At 51.2% G+C, this 11,463-nt stretch overlaps 1 long non-coding RNA gene across 4 annotated transcripts; it reads left to right on the top strand.

Annotated features, from left to right (window-relative positions):
• Positions 1-29: 29 nt before the first annotated feature.
• LOC107967505 (uncharacterized) lies at positions 30-6,386 on the top strand. 4 transcript variants are annotated; one of them, XR_010148020.1, is made up of 5 exons: positions 30-126; positions 862-1,071; positions 2,061-2,432; positions 3,584-4,252; positions 5,534-6,386. It is a non-coding gene; the product is annotated as an uncharacterized LOC107967505 (long non-coding RNA). The 4 variants fall into 4 exon arrangements; XR_010148018.1 differs by having other exon boundaries at positions 3,091-4,252; XR_010148019.1 differs by lacking the exon at positions 2,061-2,432.
• The last annotated feature ends 5,077 nt before the right edge of the window (positions 6,387-11,463 follow it).

Here is an 11,463-nt window from a genome sequence, read left to right as displayed (position 1 = left end):
GCGCCTTCAAGGGTACCCGGCCCGCCTGCCCTCCCCAAGAGCCGAGTTTGCGCTCCTCCCGGAATCGTTTGAGAGAAGGACAAACTTTTGAGAGGATGGAAATCTAGATGAGCCTGTCCGGAGCAGGTAAGCTGGGCCCGGGACGGGTGCGATTCAGCCCGAGAACAATCTGTCTCTCCCCGTCCCGGTCTCTCCCTCCCCTTACCCCTGTTTCCCCTGCAGGCTGACATATTAATCTGCCTTCCCCCGGGAGAAATTTGGGCTGGGGTTGGGCTTCTGTCAGATGCATGGGGTCAGAGCAGCTTTCCTCCCCGAGTTTAGGGACTAAGGTGGTAGCTGGCAGGGGAGGGGGAGGGTTGCTTCCGAAACTGAGGATTGAGGGGAGGATTAGGGGCCGAGAAACCCAGAGTCTGAGGGAGACGACTTCTTTCCTCAAACGCAACTTGGGGGAACTTCGGAAAAGTTTTTTGAGGGGAGATGGAGAAGGGAGCGGAGTTGGGGTTTCGAGGGCTAAAGTGGGAGAGAGGGTGCTCCGCTTCCCGTACTGAAGGAAGGATGTGTGTGCTTATTCCCCAGTCGGGACCGATTACCAGCCTAGAAAAACCCAGCCGCGTCCCAAACCCGCTCACCCCAGCAGGCCCTTAGAGACGCTTGGAGATCCCCAGACACGCCCCGCGGAAAGGGAAGGAAATGCCAGCCCGAGTTTCCGACTCTGCCGGGACGGGGCGGGTGATCCGCCCAGAGCGGTCCCCTGCTGTCCTGGGCCCTTACGTTGACTCTAAGTTAGGAGTGATCTGAGAGAGGGAATAACTCCCAAAAATCTTTTTTTTTTTTTTTTTTTTTTTTTTTTTCTGAATCCAGTTTGAGTCAGAGACCCATTTCCTTGAGATGGAGCCAAGCGAGTGCCCCCTCCCGCCTCCAGCACAGTCTCCCGCTCTTCTCCAGTTCCCAAAGGAGGGCAAGGAAAAGGCCCCTACTCTCCTCCCAGGGCTGAGATTTCCTCCCCCACCCAAGAGATGCCCCAGGAGGAAGGAATGGAGAGGTTCTTCAAAGGGCAGTCAAGAGCAGAGGGTGGGTTCAGAGGTCACAGCTGAACTTGGGGCCCAGGACAAGGGGGAAGGGCGGGCCCAGGCCGGTGTAGAAGCTGCGGGGTGGCCTGGGGAAGTGGACAAGGGCAGAGGCCGCTGCAGGTGTTGGGGGGTACCCTGGAGCCCGGGGTGTTCCTGGGCGGGGAGGTTCAGCCAAGCGGCAAGGGTCTGCGCTGTGCCTTTAGTTTTTAGGTTGGGCCCCTCCTGGGGAGCACCCAGCTGCAGGAGCCAGGCAAGTGGCAGAGGACACATTCGGACTCCTTGGAAAGGGCCAGGAAGCGATGTGGATCCCAGGAGAGAAAATTCCTACGTGGAACATGTGGTGTTCTGGCCCTTCCTGGGTAGACACCTGCAGAGGCCACTTGGCCCTGCTGGGTCAGAAGCCACAAATCTGCCCAGGCCTTTGTTTTCGCTATTCCTGAAGTTTTTCTGCTGTGGCCCAGCACCTGCCCTGGCACCTGCTCGGCATCTGCTCATTGGCAAGCCCCGGACGGAGTTGGACTGGCCTAGCTGAGAGGTTTAGGAGGGCTTCCGCTGGCACTGCCAACAGGGAGTTTGGCTTGGTCCCCCAAAAAAAGGGCCTTTGAGAAGGACATGTCCAGGGGCAGACACAAAATCCACTGATACTCAAAACGAATGTAAACCCTTTTCTTTCCTCACATCTTGTGGCCCTTCACACCTCTGCAGTTCAGAGGATTTGGAATGGAAGGCCTCATCCATCCCCAGTCCCAAAGCAAACGTGGGAGCCAGCTTGGGCGTCTTCTTGCAGGCTGCTGGGGCTTTGTGAGCTCTGAGAGAAGATGTCTGGTCCTCTGCCTACCCCACTCCCCCTTTGATGAATGTGGTCCTTTTTGCTCCTGCCTCTCCAATACTACCCCTCGCCCCACCCCCCCACCCACAACCCAGTCCCACAGATCTATGGGACTATCTCTCTTTTTCTCTTTCCTTGCTCCTCTTCCCCTTTCTTCTTAGGATTGATGGACTGACAGCAGTTTGGCAAGGCTTCCCTAAGCCTGTAATAGGGAGCTGTGGACCCAGTCCTGACTTCTCAAGTAGGGGGAAACAGCTCTATTCCCGGGCCCTTGAGATTGAGTCTCAAGTTGACAGGAGTTGAGAAAGAAATGCATGAAGGATGGCTGGGCTTACGCAGGACAAAAACCTCTACTGGGGAGGGGCCAGTTTTGTGCCTTGTGCCTACTGCTGAGAGGGAATTTAGAAACAAAGGAAGATAAGAAGAAGGCCTAGGGAAACAGCATAAAGGACTGGAAAAATTCAGAACAGCAAAGAGAAAAAACTGGGAGAGAGGAAAAGATGTGAAAAGGCCCTAATGCTGGAGACAGAAAGGTATTCTGGAAGGGTGGCTGGGATAGAGATAACATGAAAGGAATATTGATAAAGAGCAGAAGGAAGAAGCAGGACTAGGTTTGTTTGGGTTTTTAAGATTAGAGATAGTCTGGGGCCTGTTAAAATAGAAAATAGAAGAAAAAAGATTAGAGAAAAGACAGAAAGGAAAAGAAAAGAAAAACAGGGAGAGAAACAGAAAGCAAATGAAAGGAGAGAGCTAGAGAGTAAAAGAAAAAGGAAGGGAAAGAAAGGGAGGTAAAAGTGAGAAAAAAGAAATGGAAGGGAGACAGAAAGACAGGTAGAAAAGGAGGAAAGACAGGGACAAGGGAAAGAAGCAAGGACAGGAGAAGGAATGGAAGAAAAAGAGAAAGTGAAGGTAGGGCAGAAATGAAGCAAAAGAAGGAAGGAAAAATGAGAAATGAAGATACAGTGAGATAAAGAAGGAATAAGGGGAGTGAGGGGAAGGCGGGTAGAGAGAGAGAGAAAGAGAAACACGAACTCAACTAAGGTTAACGGTTAACAGAAAGGGGATCCCGGTTCCTGAGGAGCACAGGGAGGAAAGAGGAGATGGAGGGTGAGCAGAAAGGCCAGTTGGGGCCCCTCCCCGCCTCACCTTGGGCTGCGGAGGCCCTCACCACCACCACTCCGCCGTCTCTAGGGCCCAGACCTGGGTGATGGCTGCCTGTGAACCGTGGGAGGTAGAGGCAGGGGCTGGCTGCCTGCATACGGGCTTCTCTTCTCGAAGCAGCTGAGCGAGCTGGAGTTCTTCCTGCAGCCCTACCGGCCCCCGACACAGCACGCCAAGCTGGACACATGGCGTTGAGGCTGTATGACATGCAGGTCCAGATCTGGTTCCAAAAGGCGTGCATGAAGTACAAGAGGCCAGTGAGGCAGGAATTGTTCGTGGATTCCCACCCTGGCGGCCCCTCTCCCGGGCTCAATCCTCTCACCCAGGCTCAATCCTCTCACTCGCAGCCCCAAGTGGCTCCATTCCCACCCTACTGGCAGAGGCTGTCTGAAGACTGGGCAGCTTTGTTCCGGGCTCGGGGGTGCTCTGGTTCTGTGACCTTGGGCCTGTTTGATCATTTGTTGTTGTTGTTGTTGTTTGTTGTTTGTTGGTTTTTTTGGTTTGTTTGTTTGTTCGTTTTTAGATGGAGTCTCACCCTGTCGCCCAGGCTGGAATGCAGTAGCACGATCTCAGCTCACTGCAGCCTTTACATCGCCGGTTCAAGCCATTCTCGTGCCTCAGCCTCCTGAGTAGCTGGGATTACAGGCATGTGCCACCACGCCCAGCTAATTTTTGTATTTTAAGTAGAGACGGGGTTTCGCCATATTGGCCAGGCTGGTCTCGAACTCCTGACCTCAAGTGATCCGCCCACCTCAGCCTCCCAAAGTGCTGGGATTACAGGCGTAAGCCACTGTGCCCGGCGATCATTTGTTAAATGAGCCCTTTGCACTGGAGGGTTTTTCTGTACTTTTGGTTAGCCTGCCTGAGTATGTGCAAATGAGACAGGGATGAAGACAAGACCTAGTCCACTTTGCAAGGGTGGGAGGGGAGTGTGAGGGTGTAGGGGTTGGGAGGATGGGAGGCTGGGAGTGAGATCTTCATTTTCTTCCATTGGTGAGAAGAAAAATCTTCCTCCTTTGCTATCCTTATCTCCAACCCTGCCCCAGAAAACCACCTTTCAGGTCAAGGAGTTTCTCCATGCCAGGAGGGTTTGGATTCATCTGCAAAGAGCTTGGGAGGAGGTTTGCAAATCCAGGAAAAGCCAGAGAAAGGATCTCATACATGAAAGGGAAGGAAGACATTCCCTACCCAGGCAAGTGGACCTTAGGTCTGCAGTAGATTTCACTGAATTCACACACACAAAGAGATTAATTGGTAAGGTGACTTTAGATTTAGCTATAGAGAAGATCAACTTGAGGTTGCTAGGTATCTTTAGCCTGTTGGGCCTGCACTCCCCATGCCCTGCTCATGTGCTCTGGTTGATTCACAAGGTTTCTTAGAGCCAATTCCTTTGTCTCCCAAAAGTGGGATGGGGCAGGTCACTGAGGTCAGCCAGTTCCTCCAAGGGCAGTGTATGCCTTGAGGATGGGCTGGGGCACCCCCAAACCACTGGCTAGAAAGGCATGTTCACAGTAAACCTTGCAGTGCTGTCTCAGGGAGGCCTCTGACCAGCACTGCCTAGCATTGCTCTTTAAGCTTTTCCTCCCCTCTTTTCTCTAGCTTCTCCCTTCCTTTATTTCTCTTTCTCTCTCTCTTCCTTCCAACCTTTCTGATTTCTCTGTCTCCCTTTTCATCCAGTCCAAGTTGGGGATCTTGTACTATCTTTGTACTCCAGATGGCACTGCTCTGAGCCCTTTAGGCTGGTTAACATGTACCCTGCCCTCAAGAGTTCATTATTTGGATGCAAATAGCAGGATTAGAAGATGGGGAGGGAGCAGCTGGACGCGGTGGCTCACACCTGTAATCCCAGCACTTTGGGAGGCCAGGGCGGAAGCAATGCTTGAGCCCAGGAGTTCAAGACCAGCCTGGGAAACATGGCAAAACCATCTCTACAAAAAATACAAGAATTACCCAGGCATGGTGGTGTGCACCTGTAGTCCCAGCTACTTGGGAGGCTGAGGTGCGAGGATGGCTTGAGCCCAGGAGACGTAGGTTGTAGTAAGCTGAGATCGTGCCACTGCACTCCAGCCTGGGTGACAGAGCAACACCCTGTCTCAAAAAAGAAAAAAAAAGATGAGGGGGGAAGTGGGGAGTAGGCTTTGCTAACCAGATGTGGGATGAATCAATTAGTTTTATGTATTAATCATGATTATGACCTTCACATCCCCTTGGCTCACCCCTAGACAATTCTTCCCCACTCCCAGCCATCTGCAAACCACAGTCAGCCTGTCCCTGCTCCCAAAAATGGAATTGCTGATGCCCTCAAGGCTGTTACTCTCCCAGGGTGAGTGAGAGTGAGGTCAATGGCGCCAGGTCGGAGCCTCAAACTCTTACATAAACAAAGCATATTTCCCTATTCCTGATGCAGTTAGGGGTCATCTATCCCTTGGAATGGAGAGGCTGGCAATTCTGGCTCTTGGCTATCTTTCCACAGAACACCCCTGATTAGCCAGGCCCACCGCCATCCACATCTGCTCAGCAAAGAAGGAAGGCAGCTTGTTCCAGACCTTGGTGAGCAGCTGCAGACTGCCTGCCTAGAACAGCCTCCTTACTCCAGCCTGGCAGGGAAGGAAGGAACCTGACTTGCTTCGCAGGATCTGGAAGCTCAGCCGGCAGAGCTGAGAGCCGCAGTTGCATCCTGGAGCCTGATGCTAGAAGCAGCTTCCGTCTTTGGGTTCTTGCTGCCTCGGCCTCTGCTCTGTTCAGTTTGCTGTTGTGTTTTTCTCCCCCATGTTGGGGTGGTGGGGTACAGGGAAATAAAATGTTTTCTCCCAGGCCCCTAATCCTTCCCCATGCCTCCATCAGCCTCAAAGCTGCTGACAGTCATGAACTGCACCTTCCAGCCCTGCCCATAAGCTACTCAAAGCAAATTCAAATTCTCTTCTGGCCAGGAGGAAGGGCAGATGCTCCCTCCTTCCTCAAGCCTCCCTGGCTCATTGATCCATTTTGAGGGCATTTGGGGGTCAAAGTTGAGACCAGATTGCTTCAGTTTGTATAAAATTAGCATTTCTTATCATACCAAGGCCACACCTGTTCTCTGGCCTCACAAACCAGTGAGGATGTAAAGGTTTGTTGAGGTGGAGGAACAGAAGTGAAATGAGCAATCTGCTCCATTTAGAAGGCAGTCGCTTCAGCTGTTCATTCCACTAATATTTATCTAGTACCTACTCTGTGCCAAGCATTGTCTCTACCTCAGTTTGCCACAAATATGAAAAAAAAAAATTCTTGGAACTGTGAGGCTTCAATGTGTTGTGGACCAATATACAAATAAACCAATGGAAAAGAAAGTGTGGTTCGGAGTCAGCTGATTTTCATTGCAGCTTTCCATGTGCTGGGTCTAAGAGCCCCTGACTTCCGAGCTCCAGCTACCCAGCCCCAGCTGATTGACAAGCAGGACTTCCTTGGGGCCCATTTGTTTTTCCCACTGGAAAAATGTTACAATGGGAGCAAGAAGCCTGTGCTGGGATCAGCCGCCATGAAAGTCCCAAAACAAAGGGTTTGGGATGGGCGGCAGTGGGGCCCTCCCAAACATTGCTCCGTCAGAGGTGAGGGAGGGTAGGGGTGATGTGATACGTTTCTCCAGGTTGCAGAGCAGGTCTGTGAGTTTGCCTTGGTGTAATCACGTGCCTGAAGGTGATAACAAGGGTGTGCATGTGTGAGTGAGCTGAAGCGGGGCAGATAAGTGTGCCTGTGCCAGGCTTGTGTACACCGGGCCCAGATGCCTGCACAGGTGCCAGTGTGTGTGTGTGGAGGGGGATAGAGGTGCCTGCAAATCTGAACATGTCTCTCCATACGTGACCCTCAGTGTATGTGAGAGTGTGTGTACCCGCTGAATTATGATAAAATTACACCGACCCTTACAGAAAATCCATAACAGCCTCGGCCTTTCTCCCCCGACCTCTCGACCTCTGGGGTGCCTGAGGAAAGAGTTGACCTGGTCACTGCCTCCTCCTAGTCAATGAGTCCCCCTCCATTAGCATAAAACATGAATCTGCTGGCAGCTTGACAAATTATAACTAGCAGCCAGAGTTTTGCCAACTGGCTGGCTTGGGTGCTGTCTATTTATCATTGAAAATGGTAAATCATAAGAATCCAGATGACTTAATTATTCAAATCCACCCAGGACCCAGAGAAGCTGCAGGCCCGTCAATCTCAGCCCTGGGCTCACAGAGAAGAGTGGGGGAAATGCTGTGAGCTTGTGAGCTAGAAGAAGCAGGTTCCATTGCCGCCTCTCCCCTACCCAGAGAGCAGGATTTTTCTCTGCAGCCCCTTCCCCTCCCTGCCGTTCTGCCCACCTTTCCAGCCAGAAGCCCGGCCAATTGTTTTGGTTGCTGGCCTCCCAAGGCTCTCCCTCGCACGCCTCCCGCTGCCCACCACCCGCTCCTCAAGCTCAGCCAGTGTTTCCCGGCCTCTCTTTGTGTGGATGTTAGCTCTTTCTCTCGTTTCAGTGCCCTCATTTTTATTTCTTCTCTTTCTCCTATTCCTTTCACCATTTCTCTTCGTCTCTCCTCTGCCCACAGATAGACACTGAGCCCCGCACATGGCCTCTCTGGTGGAGTTTTGCCTGCTCTCCTGGCCCCTTTGTCCTCACTGTCCCAGAGGTGCCAGCTCAGGATCCCCACGCATACGCACCCCAACCTTAACCCAGCGCTCCGAGTGCTAGAAGGCCTGAATTCGCGTCTCTCTGCTGTGGGGCCATATGGAAACACACATGTCAGTGGATAATACTGGGCCTGCCCCCACACCCCATACACACAACCTTTCTGTCCCTTTCTTCCGTGGATTTCTAACTACCATTACGCACAACTTGGGAGGTAGTGGCCAGGCTGTCAGAGATGTGCCCCAATCACTGAGGCAGGGCTTCGTCTCAAGAAGGCCCATCCCTCACTCCCAGCATGGAACTACCTCAAGCCCCAGCAGAGGGATTGCTCAACGTGAGCTTTCCCAGAAGGAGAAGAAACCCTGTTTACAGAACAAGTCCTAGATCCAGAGGTCTGCACACTGAGCTTCTGGGGGGCCCTTTGATGTTTGGGTCCTTTTATCTTTGTGTCCCTCACAGTCCAGTATAAATACGTCCTACTTTTTCTTGCAGTCCTGGACCCCATGAGAAATTTATGCCCTTCTAGACCCACGATGGCAGGTGGGAGGCACATATTCACCAATGCTGATATTGCTTTGACCCCAGAGGGGAATGTGAGGAGCAAGGAGTTTGCCAGAGCCCCTCTGCTTGAATGGCATCCCGGTCTATTCTTTTGGAGGGCTTGCTTTACCTGTAAGGGCCCTGGAGGCTCCTCAGAGCCACTTCTGTGTCTGCAGATGCTTGTCAACTTGGTTCTGGGATTCAGTTTGGCTTTGTCGGGGTGTGTGTGTGAGCACGTGCACACCTTTCGTGGATAACCTGGAGTCTTGGCATACTGACGGGTCGTGCCTGGTGGCGTGCATGCCTGCACAAGTGCGCCAGTGCCCCTGATGTGTATGTGGGTGAGTGTGTATGTGTGCATGAACACACACTTCCAGAAAGAGCCCTTGTGCTGAAACAACGAGTGACAATGTCCCCACCAACAGGACACCTGAGGAAACAGCCCTCTCCATTCCATTTTAAGGCCTCTGAGCAATGTTGTTGTCAGTGAAATATTGGACTTGGCATATCATAAAACCTTAAAGAAGGAGCTACCTGTTTCTTCTACTGAAAGTAAGTTCTTCCTAGAGTCTAGCCTTCTCTTCTTCTTTCAGGGCGGAATATAAGCATAGTCAGAAATCTTGAGAGGGGGCTCCCTACTCCTCCAAGAGAACATACGTGACATATAGGGAGCCCTTCCACAGCCAGGCTCATCCCCACAGCTTAAACACTTCATCCCCTCACTCTTCCCTTCTTCTCCACCTTTCCAAGCCAGGGTGATATTTGACAAGGGCAGTGGCGAGGGGTGAAACTTGGGGCGGGTGGCTGGGGGAAGGATAAAGATTCAAAAGCAGGCCAAGCTGCTGGAAGGCAGGAGATCAATAAGGGGAGACAGATTGGAGACAGGTTTCTCTCACTACTTCCCCACCCCTCGCTGGCTCAGCGCCCCCGCCCCAGCTCCTGAAAGCAGGTGGAGGACAGAGCCAAGCACTGGCCTCTCCCTGCTCTTCTAACTCAAACAGGTTCCTAATCCCTGGGTAGAGGGTAAACAGCCTCTAAGCACGGCCAGGATTAACCACAGAAATGCCGCTAATGTATTTCAGGGCACTGCTCCCTGCCCCTACCCCCACCCTGTGTTACTAATTAGCCCAGCAGCAGGGAGAAGCTTGGGAGGAGCAGCTCAGAATGCCTTTGTGCAGGCTCTGAAAGCACAGGTCTGGGCTCTGGACAGTGTCTCTGGTGCTAGACAAGCTGGGGTGGCAGAGGATTCCCGCCCCCTCCCCGCCACTCCTAAATCAGCTCAAAGGCAGACAGGGTTTTTTTTCTCTGCGCCCTTCCTGAATCCCCCTGTCTCTCCTTTCCTGTTCACAGCTGGGAGGCAGGTGGGGGACAAGAGGGAGAGTGGAACCGGCTCTGGAAATCAAACGATGCAATAAAAAATTAATTGTCTAATTAAAACCATGAGGAAGCCCCTTGCCAGAGTTTGGCTCTGAGTCGTCAGGGCTATAAAGGGTGGGAAAATGAGTCTCAGCTCCTAATAAATTCCTGATTTGCAGCTTGGTCTATCAGCAAAGGAGCACTGAGCGTTCCACTGGCTAGGCCTCCTGGAGGTCATTCCACCCTCTCTCTGCCCCAACCCAGCCATCACACCCAAAATCCTACACAAGCCCACAGTCAGGGTTTCCCCAAAAGGAGAGAAAGCAGGGACCCTCAGTCTCCCTGATCTGATGCTTACCCATTTCTTCCTGGTCTTTCCTCGGGAAAGGAAAGTTCTGGAAACTTCCTCAACCAAAGAGTTCTTCATTTAGGTTAACTAATAACTGTATGAACAAGTTTGCTATGTAGGTTCATTTTGACCTCACCTCTTCCACTTTTGTGAAAAGTATAATTTATGAACTGATTTATGATTCCCTCTCTTAGATCTTAGTGCTGATTTTTGCAGGTGAATGACAGAGAACCAAGCTAAGAAATTAATCTCCCCTCTAAAAGAGGGCTGTGCACCCTGCCCAGTTGACCAAATCCTCTGGAAGAATGAACACAGAGCTAGTCCAGAAAGGAGTGCAGAGTTAGGCAACTCTCACGGGCAGATGGATGCCCAAACCTTCTCCCTGAATCACTGAACCATTTCTTCACTTGGGTCTGCCTGTGTAGACACAGCCTCCATGCCTCTATTCCCTCCCTTTCTTGGCAAAAACAAATGCATTATACATCATCAGAGGTATTAATTCATAATAGCAGCGGGAGGAGGTAGTTAGCATACTGCCTTCAACATCATATTACATTATTTTATTATACAGAATGCAATATGAACTCTATATCTGTGATTAGCTTCTTTAAACAAACATGGCAGAACAAACAAGGGTTGCCCTTCAAAACAGTCACCTGCAGGGAACATACACTCATTCCTTATGTGCCTCTATTGATTAAAACATACCTGCAGTTTCCTTTCAAAACTGACTTCAGAGCCAGTTACAAAGAATTCAAGGCAACCATTATTAACCGATTTTTTTGTGGGGGGGGGGGCAGCAGCTGACTGATTCCAAAAAAGCAAAGCATAAAGATTTACCACCAATAAGGACGATCAAAAAACTGAGTCACACACCCTGAAGACAATTCCAAAAGAAGGCTGCAAAAAATTGTGTCACTGCAACCTTGTTGAAATAAGGGGGTCTCCCCACAAGGTGGCTACTCGCAGGCAGCGGTGCCCGTCAGAACCAGTTCTCCATAGCCACATCTGGAGCACATTACTCATCATTCCTGATGATCCTTCTTTCGTTCATCTGGTTGTTATTTTTCATCCTAAACAATGGACTAAGCTTTCCCTAAGAAGGAGAAAAAAGAAGAAAACAAATTCCTGACCTCTATCTAGGTTGGGTTCCCATTTCTGATTTCAGCGAGTTCCCATGCGCAAGTGTAGCCATCGTGGCTAGGCCATTCTGCCTCTAAGATCCGCAAACCTAGAGACTGGAGTGTAGACTCTGCTTCTGTTTCACCTCGTTGTTATCGTTGTTTGTTTGTTCGTTCGTTTGGGGGAGTTTTCTTTGAGGCAGGGTCTTGCTCTGCCACCCAGGCTGGAGTGCAGTAGCACGATCATGGCTCACTTCAGCCTTGACCTCCTGGGCTCAAGTAATCCTCCACCTCAGCCTCCCAAGTAGCTGGGACTACAGGCACACACCACCATGCCTGGCTAATTTATTTTTTATTTTTTGTAGAGATGGGGTCTCCCTATGTTGTCCAGGCTGGTC

Source organism: Pan troglodytes, chromosome 10, assembly GCF_028858775.2.
Source record: "Pan troglodytes isolate AG18354 chromosome 10, NHGRI_mPanTro3-v2.0_pri, whole genome shotgun sequence".
NCBI classification, from domain to species: Eukaryota; Metazoa; Chordata; class Mammalia; order Primates; family Hominidae; genus Pan; species Pan troglodytes.
This window is presented reverse-complemented; position numbering and strand designations above follow the sequence as displayed.